Source organism: Ovis aries, chromosome 3, assembly GCF_016772045.2.
Source record: "Ovis aries strain OAR_USU_Benz2616 breed Rambouillet chromosome 3, ARS-UI_Ramb_v3.0, whole genome shotgun sequence".
In the NCBI taxonomy this organism is placed as follows: Eukaryota; Metazoa; Chordata; class Mammalia; order Artiodactyla; family Bovidae; genus Ovis; species Ovis aries.
Window position 1 is genome coordinate 219,105,482 of NC_056056.1, and position 16,821 is coordinate 219,122,302.

The window sequence follows — 16,821 nt, forward strand, 5'->3', positions numbered from 1 at the left end:
CTCTGTGGCCCATTTTTTTACAATGTATAATCACTGATCTACCTGTTTGCTTCCTCACTACACTCCTGAACACCCTGAGGATAAGTGCCAGGACTCATCCCAGAGCTCCGAAAAACAACTGCTGCTGCTGCTGCGTCTCACCTGGTCATGTCTGGCTTCCTGTTGTGCGGAATGTCGGAGACCTCCTGCACTTCGTTCTTTACCTCCATCCTGATTTCTTTCCCAAAAGGCTCCTAACCACCAAAACAACCTTTGGATAAGGACAAGACTTCCCTGTGCCCAAATCAAATACAGCTGGTTCTCTGTTCAGCCAACCATATGAGGGGAAAAAAGGTTCCAGAAAGTTTCAAAAAGTAAATACTTAAGAAGTCTTCAGGAGATGAACCACCTGCAAACAAAACCTCAGAATATTTTGTAGAACAATACTAAGAACCACCTTCATTTGCAAATAAAAAGACAGTTTTGTTACTGAGTGCTAAAAAGACAGGAGCCATCAAGCCATGAAGAGACAAAGAAGAAATGTAAATACATATCACTAAGTGAGAGGGCCAATCTGAAAAGACTATGTACTGCCGTGAAGCCAACTGTATCACATTGTGAAAGTCAAAATTACAGACAGTAAAAAGACCACGGCTGCCAGGGATGACAGGGAGGGAGGGATGAACAGGTGGAGCACAGAGGAGTTTCAGGGCAGTGAAACTGCTCTGTAGGATCCTGTAATGACAGCTACAGGTCATAAATTTCTCCCAAGCCACAGAATAGACAATATAACACTAAGAGGAAACTATAATGAAACTATGGACTTTGGTGAAAATGTGTCAAGGTACGTTCATCAATTGTAATAAATGACCCACTGCGGTGGGAGATGTTAATAAACGGGGTAGGCTACACATGTGGGAGCAGAGGGTATACAGGAAATATTTGTATCTTCCTCTCAATTTTGCTGTGAATCTAGAACTGCTCTAAAAAAAAAGCGTATTTTTTTTAAGTACTGGATATGCATAAGCTATAAACAATAGCTATATCCAGAGAGTAGGATTATACACCCATGTACTGTTTGAATTTTATACCAAGAGCATACACTAATTTTATAATAAAAGGATACATTTCAAGAAAAAAAACCAGTTCTAAAAGTTGTTTCAACTAAAACACTATGCTAACATTCCTGACATTTTTCTTTAACATATATAATTATTTCCACGTACAACTATTTCAACAAAAGTAACTATTTTCATATGACTATTTTAACTCTAGAACAAAAATACTTTTAAGAGTAGTAGGTCACTTTTTTTCCCCCAAATTTTTAGTTTAGCATATTCTAATCTTATTCTTAAAATACTATAAAGTGTATCTCAATAAAATGTTAATAAGCTGAATCAAGTCAACAAGAGAAACGATGCACAGGCTTACAGAACCAAGTCTTTGCTCATCTCTAGATGGAAAGACAGACTTGCCCATTTTCCTGTTCCCAAATGATTCAATTTAGAATGAACTAAAGCGGAGAGAAAACATTAGTTTCTCCTCTCAGAACTGGTATCATCTATTAATTTGCTAATGAAATCAGATACATGACTTCTACACAGTCAATGTTGTGACTTTACATTAGCGGAGACACCCCTTGAGCTGTATTATCAAAGGCTTCCGAGAAGAGATTTCCTGATGAATTACTCACTGAAGAAGATTCTTGCGCAGATACAGAAGGACTGGTATCAAATATTAAGAATATGGCAAAAAAAAAAAAAAAGGGGGGGAAGTACAGATAATGTTTGGTCTGTTGAGAAAAGATTCAATAAACATATAATCAACTACTATAATTAGAAGTCAATCTCAATTCTCTTAAATATTTTCAAGGTTTGCATCTTAAACATAAGCAAAAAGCATCAACAAAAGAAATCTTTTCTATATAAAAAGATTTCTGATGAAATCTTAAAACCTAATATTTTGATTTTGAAGACAAGCTGCTGATTTTTTTTTTTTAATCCAGATAACAGTAGACTGGGCTGGCATCCTTTGAAAGCTGAGCAAGATAAGTTCAAGCAAGTAGTAAACGCATGGAACTCATTAATTCAGAAAGGGATCATGAACAGCGAGCCAAAGGGGAAAAAGAAACTGAAGCTCCTATGGCACATTCCTTTGAAAGCTGGCAGGAAAACTCTACTTCTTTTATTAATTCACACAAAAACTATTTGCTGAGCACTACCTACTTGCCAAGCACCATTCTAGATGCCGGGAATGTGATGGGGGACAGAAAGTCCCTGCCCTCACACAGACGATGTTCTAACAAGCAGGCCCCAAAATGGCACTTCTGGACCCCACTCCATTTTTTTCTAAATCCAAACCCGAACTCTTCCCTTCAAAGGCATCACAGGGCAGGGAGTTCTGTGGTGTGTCCACCCCAGCCACTAGCACTCGCTCTGACCTCACCTGCTGTCTTCCTCGTCAGAGCAGAGGAACAGCAGGCTGTCACCCTTTAACATACCCTAAGACCCTCATCAGCTCACTGCCGAGAATACTTTATCAGGCTAAATATTAATTCGTTTCTTTGACTGATATTATCTCTGAGTTTTTCCCCATTCTTCAACTATTTTTGTTACTCTTAGAGACGCTGTGCAAGTTTTTTTTTAAACAACAAACTCAAATTTAACATTACTTTAATACCTACTATGTGAAGGGGACATAAAGAAATAAAGACTAACAAAGTAAGGTGGCCATCTAAGAATACAATCTCGTGGTGAAATAGGCACACTCCCCATCAACTATGACACCCGCCATGCGTCCCTGTGACACATGGACAGACTCGGAGGACAAGGAGAGGACTCCAGGGAGAGGCTCGAGGCGCTCACTCCCCATGCGCTGACAGGCAGCGGCGCCATAATATGGAACCAAAACACAGCCCTGACCACAAGGGCCTTAGAGCCTCGTGCAGTAGTAGTTGAAAATATTTTGCAGTTTTTCCAGCAAAAATCTTACAGGTACCCAAGATAAGAAGAGAGAGATGATGAGAGCTGCTCGAGCTGCGGAGCTCGGAAGATGGTACACTTCTTCCACTACAGCCAGGCCACCTGGGGCATCCAGGTCCGAGGGGATAAGCGTATCCCCCACCTGACCTGTGCTGACACAACACTGAGAACCCTGCCACCCACCTAACACAGGGAGTGCGTGTAAGCAGTGGTTAAGTCCAGAGAGCTCTGGGGTAATTTACAAGCCACCGGTCTAATAAACGGGAACAGCAGAAGCATATGGGGACACAGGCGAGAGAGGCTGAGTCTAAATCACTGGAATACAAAACTAAACAAACAACTAACTGTCAAGGTCTGACCAGTTTTTCTAAAATCCCAAGAGGCAGCAAGCTCATCTTAACTACTTTCTACTTTACCCCTGCAGACCTTGTTTCCTCAGCCAGCTCTACCTGCCTGCCACAGCAGTCTCTTCAAAGCTTCCCTTGTTCAGGCTTCCCGCTCTCCACCTCGCTCTTGCCCGCCAGCAGAGACCGTCACAGAGCTCACCGGAGAGCACTCTTGCCCGCTGCCCCCAGGCCCACATGTATCCCACCCACACAACTTGCTTTCCCCCAGAAGAGGATATGCCTACAATTCAAAGCCAACCGCCTGGATCACACGGAGCCCTGAGATCTCCTGGAAGGTCCTCAACCCAGTGATCTGGATCTTCAACTCAGCCCTGTGCTGGCTCCTTCCCACATCCATTTACACGTGCTTAAGTTTTCCTTATGTCTAAAAAAACCTCTTCGCTTAACCCCAGGTTCTTCTATAGTTACTTTTTACTTTCCTCGGAGGCCAGGTTTTACAAAGGCTTGACTCCAAACTTACTGTCTCCACTTCTTCACCCCACTTTCTCATCAACGCACAACCATTTGGCTCTAGTCGTCCCCTCTCCTTTCAAATGACATGTTTCAGTAAGCTCAGCTACCGCTTCTGAGGCTCTTTCTTCATGCCAGGCTGTCTGGGTTTTCCTTCTCACCTGCTGGTTGCATCCTCTCTGCTCTTCTTTAAATGCTGCCCTGCTGCCTTAAATGTTCACATTCCTCAGAGTTCTGTCCTGAGCCTTTGAGCACTTGTCATTATTAGCAGCAACAATATAACTGGGGCACAAGGTTGGGGGGGGCGGGGCGGGCGGGAGTGTCAACTACAAGACCCGCGAGGGGCTGAGTTCTGTGAAGTCCCTGTTACTGGCGGCAGATGCCCATCACTCAGGCAGGAAAGAGGAAGGAACACTTTCCTACATACAGACATCCCCTGTTCACTCTGAGAGCAACCTCATCTACTCCCAGGCTGGAACAGACATGCTCACCTCCACGTCTTACCCTACAGCCCAGTCCCTTCCCCTAATATCCGTTTTGTGCCTCAAACACCTGATGCCGTTCTTACAAGCGTTCCAAATTTAAGTTCAAAATTAAACTGATCACTTTCCACCACCCCCCTATCTGCTCATTCCCCACTGTTTTCTATCTCAGTGACTGGCACCGCCACAACCTGGCTTCCGAGCTAGAAGTCTGGACTCTCCGTGGTTCCTCCTTCTCCTTCACAAATCCACTTCCCTGTCGGCCTGTTCTCATCCCACATCACTGCATCATTACCTCCACTTAGTCAATACATAGGGCCTTGTTGTTTATCTAGTCATGAAGTCATGTCCGACTCTGTCCCTCTTGCTCTCAATCTTTCCCAGCAGCAGGGCCTGCTATGGGCCACACCAACCCACTCCAGTATTCTTGCCTGGGAAATCCCATGGACAGAGGACCCTGGTGCGCTACAGTCCGTGGGGTCACAGAGGAGTCAGACATGTCTTAGCGGCTAAAAACTACAATGTGTCAAAATCTTCCCTTGTGGCTCAGCAGTAAAGAACCTGCCTGCAATGCAAGAGACCCAGGTTCAATTCCTGGGTTAGGAAGATCCCCTGGAGAAGGAAATGGCAACCCACTCCAGTATTCATGCCTGGAGAATCCCATGGACAGAGGAGCCTGGCAGGCTACAGTCCATGAGGACGCAAGAGCTGGACACGACTGAGCGACTAAACCACCACCACCACCTCTATGGGCCAAACACTGCTGCTGACACTGAGTGTACAATGGTGAACAAGCCAAGCTCAATCCTGGAGGAGGGATGGGCAAACAAATAACAGGATGAGGTAATTTCAGGTGGTGGTAGGAGTTATAAATAAAATAAAGCAGGCTGATGTGATGGAGCACTACTTCAGACCGTAAGGGCTAGAGAAAACGTGCAGAGAAAGAAATACTTAAATGGAACCTGGGGACTTCCCTGGTGGTCTGCTGGTTAAGACTCCCAATGCAAGGGGTATAGCTTCGATCCCTGGTTGGGGACCTAAGATCTTGTAAGTGACTTGGTGTGGTCAAAAAAGAAAAGATAACCCGAACCTGAATGGCAAACTGAAACAAGCCTCATACAGATTTGGGAAGCAGGATGCCCCAGGCAGGGGGAAGGCTGAGTGAACAGCTCCGAAGGCAGAAATAAGCCTGAGGTGCTCAAGAAACAGAGAGAAGGTCAAAGAGGCTGGAACTGAAGGGAGCAAGGAGGAGGCCAGGTCGGATGGGCTGAGAGGGAGGCAGGGGTCAGAGACCCTTGTAGGTCACCATGAAAGCAATGGGAAGCTACTGAAGGGCTGCAGGAAGACAACTGACAAAACCCAATGTGAATTTTTTAAAGATCATTTTAGCTGAAAAGCAGAAAAAATTAATTGGGAGGGCCAAAAATATTGGAGGCTGAAAATCCAGTCAGGAAACTAGTAGTACAGTAACCTGGATAAGAGGAGATGGTGTTGGGGGAGGGTGGGGACAAATTCAGAATGTGTTTTGGACATAAAATGAACAGAATTTTCTGGGAGATTAAATATTGAGAGTGAAAGGGAAAACGAAATCTAGGACAACTCTTAGGTTGTTTTTAGGTATAACCTACTCTTGATGAAAGTGTAAGAGGAGGGTGAAAAAGTTGGCTTAAAGCTCAACATTCAGAAAACAAAGATCATGGCATCCGGTCCCATCACTTCATGGGAAATAGATGGGAAACAGTAGAAACAGTGTCAGACTTTATTTTTGGGGCTCCAAAATCACTGCAGATGGTGACTGCAGCCATGAAATTAAAAGACACTCCTTGGAAGAAAAGTTATGACCGACCTAAATAGCATATTCAAAAGCAGAGACATGACTTTGCCGACTAAGGTCCATCTAGTTAAGGCTATGGTTTTTCCTGTGGTCATGTATGGATGTGAGTTGGACTGTGAAGAAGGCTGAGCGCCGAAGAATTGATGCTTTTGAACTGTGGTGTTGGAGAAGACTCTTGAGAGGCCCTTGGACTGCAAGGAGATCCAACCAGTTCATTCTGAAGGAGATCAGCCCTGGGATTTCTTTGGAAGGAATGATGCTAAAACTGAAACTCTGATACTTTGGCGACCTCATGCGAAGAGCTGACTCATTGGAAAAGACTCTGATGCTGGGAGGGATTGGGGGCAGGAGGAGAAGGGGACGACAGAGGATGAGATGGCTGGATGGCATCACCGACTCGATGGACGTTGAGTCTGAGGGAACTCTGGGAGTTGATGATGGACAGGGAGGCCTGGCGTGCTGCGATTCACGGGGTCACAGGGAGTCGGACATGACTAAGCGACTGAACTGAACAGCAAAATTATATACAGTATATCACTCAGTAAGATTTGATGAATGCTTATCAAGGTGCAGAACATTTCCATCACTCCAGAAAGTTCTCTCATGTCCCCTTCCCAGTGAACCCCCTTCTACCCAAGAGGTAGCCACTTGGGTACCACTGATGTGATTTTCGGTATCACAGACTTTTGCCTATTTTAGAATCTCTTATAAATGGGATCATCCATCATGTGCTTTTTTGTGTCTGTATGAAATTCTTCCTTGTTACACGTCAGTAATTTCTTTTTGTTGCTGAGTGGTCTTCCACTGTATGAATATACCATTCTGTTTATCCATTCTTCCAATGATGGACAACTGGACTGTTTTCAATTTTCAGCTATCATGAACAAAACTCCTATGAATATTCTCGTACAAGGCTTATTTGTGGCCATAGGTTTTCATTTCTCTTGGGTAAATACCTACAAATGGAACTGCTGGGTCACAGGGCAGACATATTTAACCTTTTAAGAAACTTTCAAAACAGTTTTCCAGTGGGGTGGCATCATTTTAAAGTCTCATCAGCAGTACAGGGAGTTCTGGCTGCCTGACTCCTAGGTGTTTTGCTTGAATAACTACACCTGCAACACAACCAAACTCACATTCTTTTAGCTCTTCAAACATTTCTCTCTTTTTTTAAGACTCTGTGAAGCTCCAATGAAGCTCTGATACTTTGGCCACGTGACAGAAGAGCCAACTCACTGAAAAAGACCCTGATGCTAGGATAGATTGAAGGCAAAAAGGGAAGAGGGCGGTAGAGGATGAGATGGTTGGATGGCATCACCGACTAAACAGACATGAATCTGAGCAAACTCTGGGAAATAGTGGGGGACGGGGAAGCCTGGCATGCTGCAGTCCATGGGGTCGCAAAGAGTCAGACACGACTTAGTGACTGAACAGCAACAGCTGCACTTTAAGGACACCTTCCCTCCTTACCCTATCCCCTTTACTGCTTTGTGTTTCCAATCCACAAATATTCTGAAGGATGAGAAAAGGCTGGGTTGGCCAGTGTTCTGAGCAGAGGACATAGCATATAAAGAAGTTCCTGAGCAGAGAAAGAGTTTGGGGCCTTCTGGGACATAGAGAAAGTCAACGTTGCTGAAAGATGGCAAGCAAAAGCAGCGGACAAGCAACTGGGGAGGTGGGCAAGGGCCGCGGCATTCAGAGCCTTGTGAGAAATGAGAAGTCTGGATTTTCTACTTAGTGCTATGAGAAACCACTGAATGATTTAAAGTGGAGGAAAGACAGGTGACTCTGACTGCTCTGGGCAAAGCGGAATCGAGTCAGACGGGCAGAAGTCAGGGGGCCGTGTTAAGAGGCAATCACAATGTTCCAGGTAAGAGGCGATGGTGGCTCAGAGACTGTGGCAGGAGAGTGGACAGATTCAAATGATATTACGGCAACTGCACTGACGGTAACGTGATAGATTAGATGTGGAGGGTGGCGAGAGAAAAGGAGGACTGGGATCTGAGAAAGTGGTTAGATGTTAAAACCACTTATGCAGAAGGGAACAAACGGAGGAGAGTTTAAGGAGTATGTGTTAGTTTTGGACTTACAAAGCTCAACATACTGATGAGCTATCCAAATTGCAGCATCAAGCAGGAGGAGCTGGAGGAGCCAGGAGTCTGGATGAAGATATTAACATGACGGTCATCAACTTATGGGCAATCATCAAAGCCTAGTGATATCTGAGAGCATCTGGAGAGCGAGTACAATGAACTAAGAGGATCCAGAGAAGCCAATAGATAAGCAAAAGCGGAGGAATGAACCACAGAGGTGGCAAGAGACTGTTGAGAGAACGACAAGTGCCAGGACAAAAAAGCCAATGGCCCTCCTTTGAGAAGCCTCGTATGACCGTTTGAGTCAGAATAATATGTCTTGGTTCAGCTCCATGTATTTCCCCATTAGAGCACTTCCAATAGCCCTGTTTTAACTGCTCTTCTCTACTGAGCAGATGGCTTCCCAGGTGGCTCAGTGGTAAAGAATCTAGCTGCCAAAGCAGGAGACTCGGGTTTGATCTCTGGGTCGGGAAGATCCCCTGGGGTAGGAAATGGCTACCCACTCACTCCAGTATTCTTGCAGGGGAAAGTCCATGGACAGAGGTGGGCTACAGTCCATGGGGTTGCAAAGAGTCTGACACAACTGAGCACGAGCACTGAGCAGACCTTTGCGGATGTAAAATCAATAGGACTGGCAGGAATCAGTCAGTCAGTTCAGTCACTCAGTGGTGTCCGACTCTTTGCAACCCCATGGACCGCAGCACACCAGGCTTCCCTGTCCATCACCAACTCCTGGAGCCTACTCAAACTCACGTCCATTGAGTTGGTGATGCCATCCAACCATCTCATTCTCTGTCATCCCCTTCTCCACCTGCCTTCAATCTTTCCCAGCATCAGGGCCTTTTGCAATGAGTCAGTTCTTCGAATCAGGTGGCCAATGTATTGGAATTTCAGCTTCAGCATCAGTCCTTCCAATGAATACTTAGGGTTGATTTCCTTCAGCATGGACTGGTTAGATCTCCTTGCATTCCAAGGGACTCTCAAGAGTCTTCTCCAACACCACAGTTCAAAAGCATCAATTCTTCGGTACTCAGCTTTCTTTATTATAGTTCAAAGTAATGTCTCTGCTTTTTAATATGCTGTCTAGGTTGGTTATATCTTTTCTTCCAAGGAACAAGAGTCTTTTAATTTCATGGCTGCAGTCACCATCTGCAGTGATTCTGGAGCCCCCAAAATAAAGTCTGTCACTGTTTCCACTGTTTCCCCATCTATTTGCCATGAAGTGATGGGACCGGATGCCATGATCTTCGTTTTCTGAATGTTGAGTTTTAAGCCAACTTTTTCACTCTCCTCTTTCACTTTCATCAAGAGGCTCTTTAGCTCTTCTTCACTTTCTGCCATAAGGGTGGTGTCATCTGCATACCTGAGGTTATTGATATTTCTCCCGGCAATCTTGATTCCAGCTTGGACTTCATCCAGCCCAGCGTTTCTCATGATGTACTCTGCATATAAGTTAAATAAGCAGGGTGACAATATACAGCCTTGACGTACTCCTTTCCAGATTTGGAACCAGTCTGTTGTTTCATGTCCAGTTCTAACTGTTGCTTCTTGACCTGCACACAGGTTTCTCAGGAGGCAGGTCAGGTGGTCTGGAATCAGCTCTGCTCTAAAGGAAATCAATTCTGAATATTCATTGGAAGGACTGATGCTGAAGCTCCAATACTTTGGCCACCTGATGCAAAGAGCCAACTCACTAGAAAAGACCCTGATGCTGAGAAAAACTGAGGAAGGAGAAGGGGACGACAGAAGATGAGATGGTTGGATGGCATCACCGACTCAATGGACATGAGTTTGAGCGAGCTCCGGGAGATGATGAAGGACAGGGAAGCCTGGAGTGCGGCAGTCCATGGGCTCACAGTCGGACATGTCTGAGCGACTGAACAACAAGTTCTGCTGCAGTCAGCGTCTTGGCACACAGCACAGTGTGGAATGCTTCAGTGGGCAACTACCATTTGCCTATAGGTGGCGCACTCCACTATATACTTTTCCTATTTTAGTTCCTTTTCCCATCGGCCCTGAGCAAGATGTATCTCCATTTTACAGACAAGGAAACTGTGGCTCAAGCAAAGTGCCCAAGCTCACTCATGCTAATAGTGATGGAGCCAGACTGAGGCCACATGCTCTCCTTCACACTCTTGTGTCTCCATAAACTGCCCCTCACATAGACTTGCTACAGCAAGAACACCCTTGGCACATTACTACAAAAGGGACACAAAACCTGCCCCCAGGCCACTGACCCACCTGAGCATGAAGGCAGGCAAGCGCCCAGGAATGCAGTCCTGCTCAAGAACCCCTACTCTGATCAGGCACCGTGGATGATCTCCAGGCTCCTAAAGGAACGCTTTAGCTTGGGGTGCTTCCAATTTCAAAGTGAAATATTCCCTGAAACTGAGGTCGAGAGATGAAAACCTTAGGATTGCCAGGGCCTTACCTATTTTGAATTCTAGAACTCATTTTTAGCCATGTATCAGAAATTTCTCCCTACCTCTAAAGGGCCTAGCGTGAACTTCACAACTAATGCTACATGTGGCAGAACTTCTCCAGGCCATCCATTCTAGACCAAGATAAAATCAGGGTAAGATTATGTCTTGGGCCTAAAGAAACCAACACTATATATATCTTATGTGCAAAAAAAGAGCAGCACAATTCCTTGTCCATACTCTGCTTTCCAGGTTGATGTGTGTCTTCTCCCTGACTTCTTAAGACTGGAACTACATAGGTTTCCTCTAAAGGAGTACATTAGCAACCCAAGGCGGCCTTTCTTTTTCTACTCAGGAGCGAATGTTAACGACCAACCCTCTGGTCAGAGCATGGGCTACAGTGGAAGGAACACCAGCCTTGCTGGCAAAGAACAGGGTCCTAGCCTTGACTGTCAGTACAAAGCTACATTAACTATGGGCAGGTCACCACCTCCTTGGCCCCTTCCCTGATTTGTAAAGAGGTTGTAAAGTGCTAGACGAGACGATTTCTTTCAGCTCTCTAGATAACTGCCAGAGAGCACAGAAAGGGTGGGTGAAGGTATCTGGATGCCACTGGCTGGATGGCAAAAGTGCAGAGGGCGGAGCCTCCAGGCCATGGACAACAAAGCCTCTCTGGCTGCGCTGTCTCCTCTCCCGCCAGTCCCCACTCCCCGAGACCCCTGCTTCCTCCACCCCCCATCCAACCAAGGTCACTTGGGATCTTCTCTTTGAAGCAATATCTAGCAGAGTGTCCTGCATACAGATATCACTAATTTTTGCAGCTTCAGTTGAACTTTTAACCAAGTACAATGACTGTTACCGCCGCAATCCAACTTCTCAACAGAGAAACACAAACATAATTAAACGATGTTTCTAATAATACCCAGCACTCATCAATATAACAACACATCTGGGCAGTTTTGCTTTTCTCTTTTGCGGGGCTGGGGGCACCGTGCACGGCTTTTGCAGGATCTTCGTTTGAACCCACATCCCCTGCAGTGGAAGAGCAAAGCCCTAGCCGCTGGACCACCAGGGGGATTCCCTCCACATTTCTGGGTTTTATCAGAACAATTTCAATAAAGCACACACATTTCCCTTTCTTGCCCTTTATAAAGTACCACTAATAATCCCTCTCAAGTTCTTTGGAGCCAGGTCCCCATTCACAAAGCAGAGATACAAACAGAGGGAAGACTTCAGCCAAGCCACTTCTATTCTTTGGATTAACTTCTCAAGATGTTCAGGACTAAAGCAAATCATTTACTTTGTTTAACGCCACTTTCACCCATCCCACAGATCCAGTCTGACTGCCCTACTGGCAGACGATTCTCCAGAAGAGGGGACTTCTTTATGACTACCACGAGCAGCTTCCCTGGAGTCACTATCACATTGTCTTTTTATCCTCTTCATCACTATATTCACCGCTAGACGCACTCACTTACTGTCAACAGTCCGTCTCCAGAGCAGGCTCCTTCTCTATCTTGCCCACCACTGCACCTTCCATGTTTTAGAACAGTGCTTACAAATGCTTGCCAATGAAAATCAGAACATAGAGAACCTTAATCCCTGTACAGGGCTGTGTTGTTTAAACACACAGAAAACAATCTTCCAATCAGGCTGATATTCAACTGTTGCAATAACTTCCACCCTTTCCCACAACAGCTTACATATGCAGGCTGCAGTAAGGGTATTTTCCCCTGTAGCTAATGTTTTCTTGTTCTTAACTTTCCCACAATGAAGCATCAGATAACAAGCCACAGATACACCAATAAGTCACTTTACAGTTCATCTTCCTGCTGGGCCATGCACATTACCTACAAAGTAAACACAACTCTAATGCAGAAAGTACTGATCGTGTTTGTCGCCAGAGAATCTTTCCGCTCACACTACATGTACCATAGGTATTAAGATGCCCTTCAAACCTAATAAAAAAAAAAAAAAACCTATTCAATCTAAATGCAATGTGACCAAATTATGCTCTATGAAAGGCTTGATTTCATTATATTTCAAATGTATGACTTTTATGTGTACAGTTCTGTTCCAATATAAATAGCATTATGCTGTTTTCCTTTATTTTGTTACTTTTACCGCCACAAAATGGAAATGAAGGCACACAGTCAAAAGCCCCAGATATATCTAACAATCACCAAGGTGTCTTGAACACAAGCCCCCGTGAGGAAGAGAGCTGAAGGCATACTCGAGAAGGGCTGTCTTTTATAAGTGTACATTTTGAATCCCATCTGGCTAAAATGAGAGCATGTACCAGATAATGATTCCTGTACACTGTAAACCAGTAACACAGACAGGAAGGGAGACAGGCTCTTACATACTGTGTCACTCTTTGAGCTGACAGAAGTTTTCAGCTCAAGACAGAATGGCAGAATTGGGTATGAAAGAGAAACTTTTTTGATTAAATCTCAGGTGCACTGGCAAAACTGGCCAGGTATGAAGAAAGTGAGATTTTAGAAAACTCGCGGGGATCACTAAATCACAAGGCACAGCCTTGCTGAGTCCAGGTTTCAAATTCATTACAACTTTTAAACTAAAAAAAAAAAGGAAAAGATGAAGAAGGGAAACACAGCAGTACATTTCGGTTCCAAAGCCAATCCACTAGCTGCTTTGTTTCTTGAGCTGCAGTGAGCTGTAACAGACCTAACAAAGGCTTTGGAGCCAGGGGGACAGTCACAACCAAACCCTGACCCTCATCAGCTCCTTGACCTCTCAGGAAAAGAAGAGGTGATATATCTCTCAGGTCTGCTGGGTGGATTTTGTTAGATAAGTTAAAACGCCTTGGACAGAACATACTGGGGTATTTCTGGTTTTGTTTTTCAAAATAAATGCTCTACCATCCTTTCTCTCCTTAGAAAGAGAAGGCTGAACTTAGAAGCAGTCTAACTCTAATTTCTTGATCTACATTCCACTACACTTTATGAAGGTTAAAAAAAAAAAAAAGGTTACAAAATCTAAAATCCTTATCTCCTGACATCTTACCGCCTTGGCAACCTTCTCTCACAAAGGTACACACAAATAAACGTTTCCTCTGTAAGTTTTATAACTTTTCCCTCATAAGTTACAACTAAAATGTAAATTTACCTGAGAAGGATAACTGTTTACAATTTAAGTAACTGCAAGGTTTTTAAAAGCTCGCAGAAAGCAAGGTCATAATTCAAATACCAACATAAATTGTTTATTTTGGAAAACTCCAAATAATCAATCTGCACAGCCATATAGAAGCATCTACCTATGTGACAGGCCTGATGGCAACACACAAGGAAAAGTCTACCAATCCGTCTCCAAGGGGAGCATTATGAGCATACCTCCCAAAGCGGTGACCCTTTCTGAAACGTGTGCACAGGAAGAACTAAAAAGTGGTCTGAGAAAGACATGTCACACATTAGGCACATGTTCTTCAAGAATCCCAATACTGGAAATTTAAGACAAACAAGACCAACCTCTGAGGTTGGTCCAGAAGGCCTAGCCAGTCAAAGGCATGGCCTAAGGCCCTCACACACCATAAAATCAGTGAAATTAATTGGGGTTCTTCAGCATCTGAGAGGAAGCATCCAGCTACCATTAAGGAATAAATTGGGGATGCAAATAATTAGTGCACCCTGAGGTGATAGTTAATTCCACTAGCATGCCACTTCCCAGGAGATGTTACAGAATTCCACTTTATTCCTTCTCTGAGAATACTGAAGCTGGAAATTTAGAAAGTTAGCCAAATATCCCTGGAAGGAACTTTAAATAAGATCCCTTCGTAATACTCTGCATAGAAAGATCTTGGATCTCCTTGAAGCTAACCAACACACACAGAATCAAACACACATTATCCACAACTCCAAGTAGTCAGATGATGACTGAAAAACCTTTTCCCTGATAACTCCTTCTTGCAAAGACAGGAAAAAATACAAGGCACATTCAGCCCAGGCTAGAATATACTTTCGGAGAAGCACAGAACAGCATCAACAGGAATTTAAGGAAAAACTGCACCCTGACCAAGTCGGTCACTCTGTGGGAGTAGAGGCTGAAAACCAAAAGGTGAGACAGGCTTTTAAAAGCCAGGTAAGGAACAATCTGCGTCTGCCAGGAAGTCCCCTACCACTAAACCAAAACCACAAGACAGGAGGGACTACCTAAAAGCCCTGTAACGTTTGACCTAGAAGGGAGCCTTTGTTGGGGAGGTAGGTAACTTGGCCAGGGTTATAGTCTACTCGGTGGCAAAGCTGGAAGTAGATTCCTGGGTCTTCCAGGTCGAACTTCATTCAGGGAAGTTCCCCACTTCAGCCAGCTGCCACTCCCTTTAAGATCTTCACTGAGGATATTAACTGAGGATCCTCCCTCTAACTCCGCACAGAGGCTGTTAACAGAAGGGTCCGATTATCATTCAAAGATCTGCCTGTTAGATAACAGCTCGAAAATTCCATCCACTTTACAGAAGTTATCAGAGACATCTAATCTTCGCGAGGTGGGGTGGTATCCTAATTTTGATCTGTCCCCTAAGGGCAAACTAAAGGGACGCAGACAGTGCTGGTGTCCACAACCACAAATACAGACAGACAATAACCCCACCCACAGGCCCAGGAAGGCGGCCGCTCCTCTGCGCCGCCTCCCCACACCCCCGCCCCGCGCCCCTCAACTCACTAAATTCCACTCCCATCCAGGCGCACGGGAGACATCCCACCTCCATCCTATGCCAGAGCGGGCTGGGCCGGACCGGCCGCTCTCCTTCCACCACCACTCCCCACCGTCCCCCAAAAGATCAGAAGCCGAGAGCGTCAGTCACCACCCCCCGCCAAAAAAATAAACGAGCCGTCCGCTCGCACACTGGGGACCACCGGATCCAACACTCACAGCCCTGCTCACCGCGGCGGGGAAGAAAAACCCCACGCAGGAAGGGTGTCCCGCGCTCGGCTCTCCGCCCCCGGGGGGGGCCCGGTACCTTGAGCCGGGCCAGCTAGTACCTGCCCTCCGCCCCCAACAGGCGAGAAGCAGCCGCGTCCACATGGCTTCAGGTGTTCACATGGCAAGGAGCGGGCCCTCTGCCTTCCCCGCGGCGGGGGCGCGCGACGGCTCCCCAGCTCCGCTCCCGCCCGCGGGAGCCCGGCCGGCCCCTCCCCAAGCCCGGCCCTCCGCCTGCTCGCCCGCCTCGCCCCCAGCAAAGCGGAGAGAGCTGCAGGATATACCCGGGGCTGCCAGGGGGCACCCCCCAACCCGGGGCGGGCGGCACTGACCCCGCCGACCCCCTGGGCGCCGCCTGCTCACACCCGCCGCCGGTGCACCCGAGGCCGCAACGAGCAGGTACCGTTCTCCCGGCACCCTCAGGCCAGGACCGGTGCCCAAGCCCGGTCAGACCGAGACCCCCAACCCCGCCTCAGAGCCCTGATGATGCCAGGCCGGGCCCTTTCCCCTCAGCGCCCCGAGGCCAAGGCAGGCCGCTCCTCTCTGCACTCCCGGGTCGGGTCGGGCCGGCCCCTCAGCAGCCCGAGTCCTGGCCTCGGAGTCCGGGGGGCTCGGCGCACTCTCAGGTCGGGCCGGGCGAGGACCTCTGTCTGCCCCCAGCCCCGGAGGCCAGGACACCCGGCCTGGCCCCCCGACAAGCCCCTCAGCCCCTGACCCCGGCCCCTCCCCCTCAGGCGCGGGCGGCGGTTACCTGCGGGAGCCCCCCGCCCGGTCCCTCGGCCTCAGCCGGGGGCGGGAGGGGAAGGAGCAGCGGCGGCGGACGGCGCTGCGCGGGGTGGGGGTGGGGGAAGCCTCCGCCGCCTCCAGCTCGGGCGCCTGGGGCCGGCGGCGGGGCGGGCCGGGGGGCCGCGGCCCCTCGACGCTCGCTCCGGCCCGCGCGCTCGCGCTCGCTCGCTCGCTCCCCGGTCGGGCGCGCCTCAGGGCGGGCTCCCCCGGCGGAGGCCGCGGCCGCCTCGCAGGGGCCGAAAGCCGCTCGGCTCGGGGTTTTTTCTCTCCATTCTCCCAACACACAGGAAATAACAGAGCGTCAGGTGACGCCGGATGGCCAATCGCGGGGCTCCGAGCCGCGGCGCGCGCGGGCGGGCGGGAGCGGGGCGCGCGGCGGGGGCGGGGCGCGCGGCGGGGGCGGGGCGGCGGGGGCGGGGCCGGCGGGCGCGCGCGTGCCCACCCGCGTGCGGCC

The 16,821-nt window shown here is 47.6% G+C and overlaps 1 protein-coding gene across 7 annotated transcripts in view; it reads right to left on the reverse strand.

Annotated features, from left to right (window-relative positions):
• TCF20 (transcription factor 20) overlaps positions 1 to 16,821 on the reverse strand; it is a 194,528-nt gene that overhangs the window by 79,063 nt on the left and 98,644 nt on the right. Inside the window, exon 1 of one of the 7 annotated variants that reach the window (XM_060413606.1) lies at positions 16,333 to 16,662. The exons of the other annotated variants lie outside the window; for them this stretch is intronic. The gene's annotated coding sequence lies outside the window, so the exon portion shown is untranslated. Of the gene's footprint in view, positions 1 to 16,332; positions 16,663 to 16,821 lie in introns of those variants that run through there. 7 annotated transcript variants of the gene reach the window in all.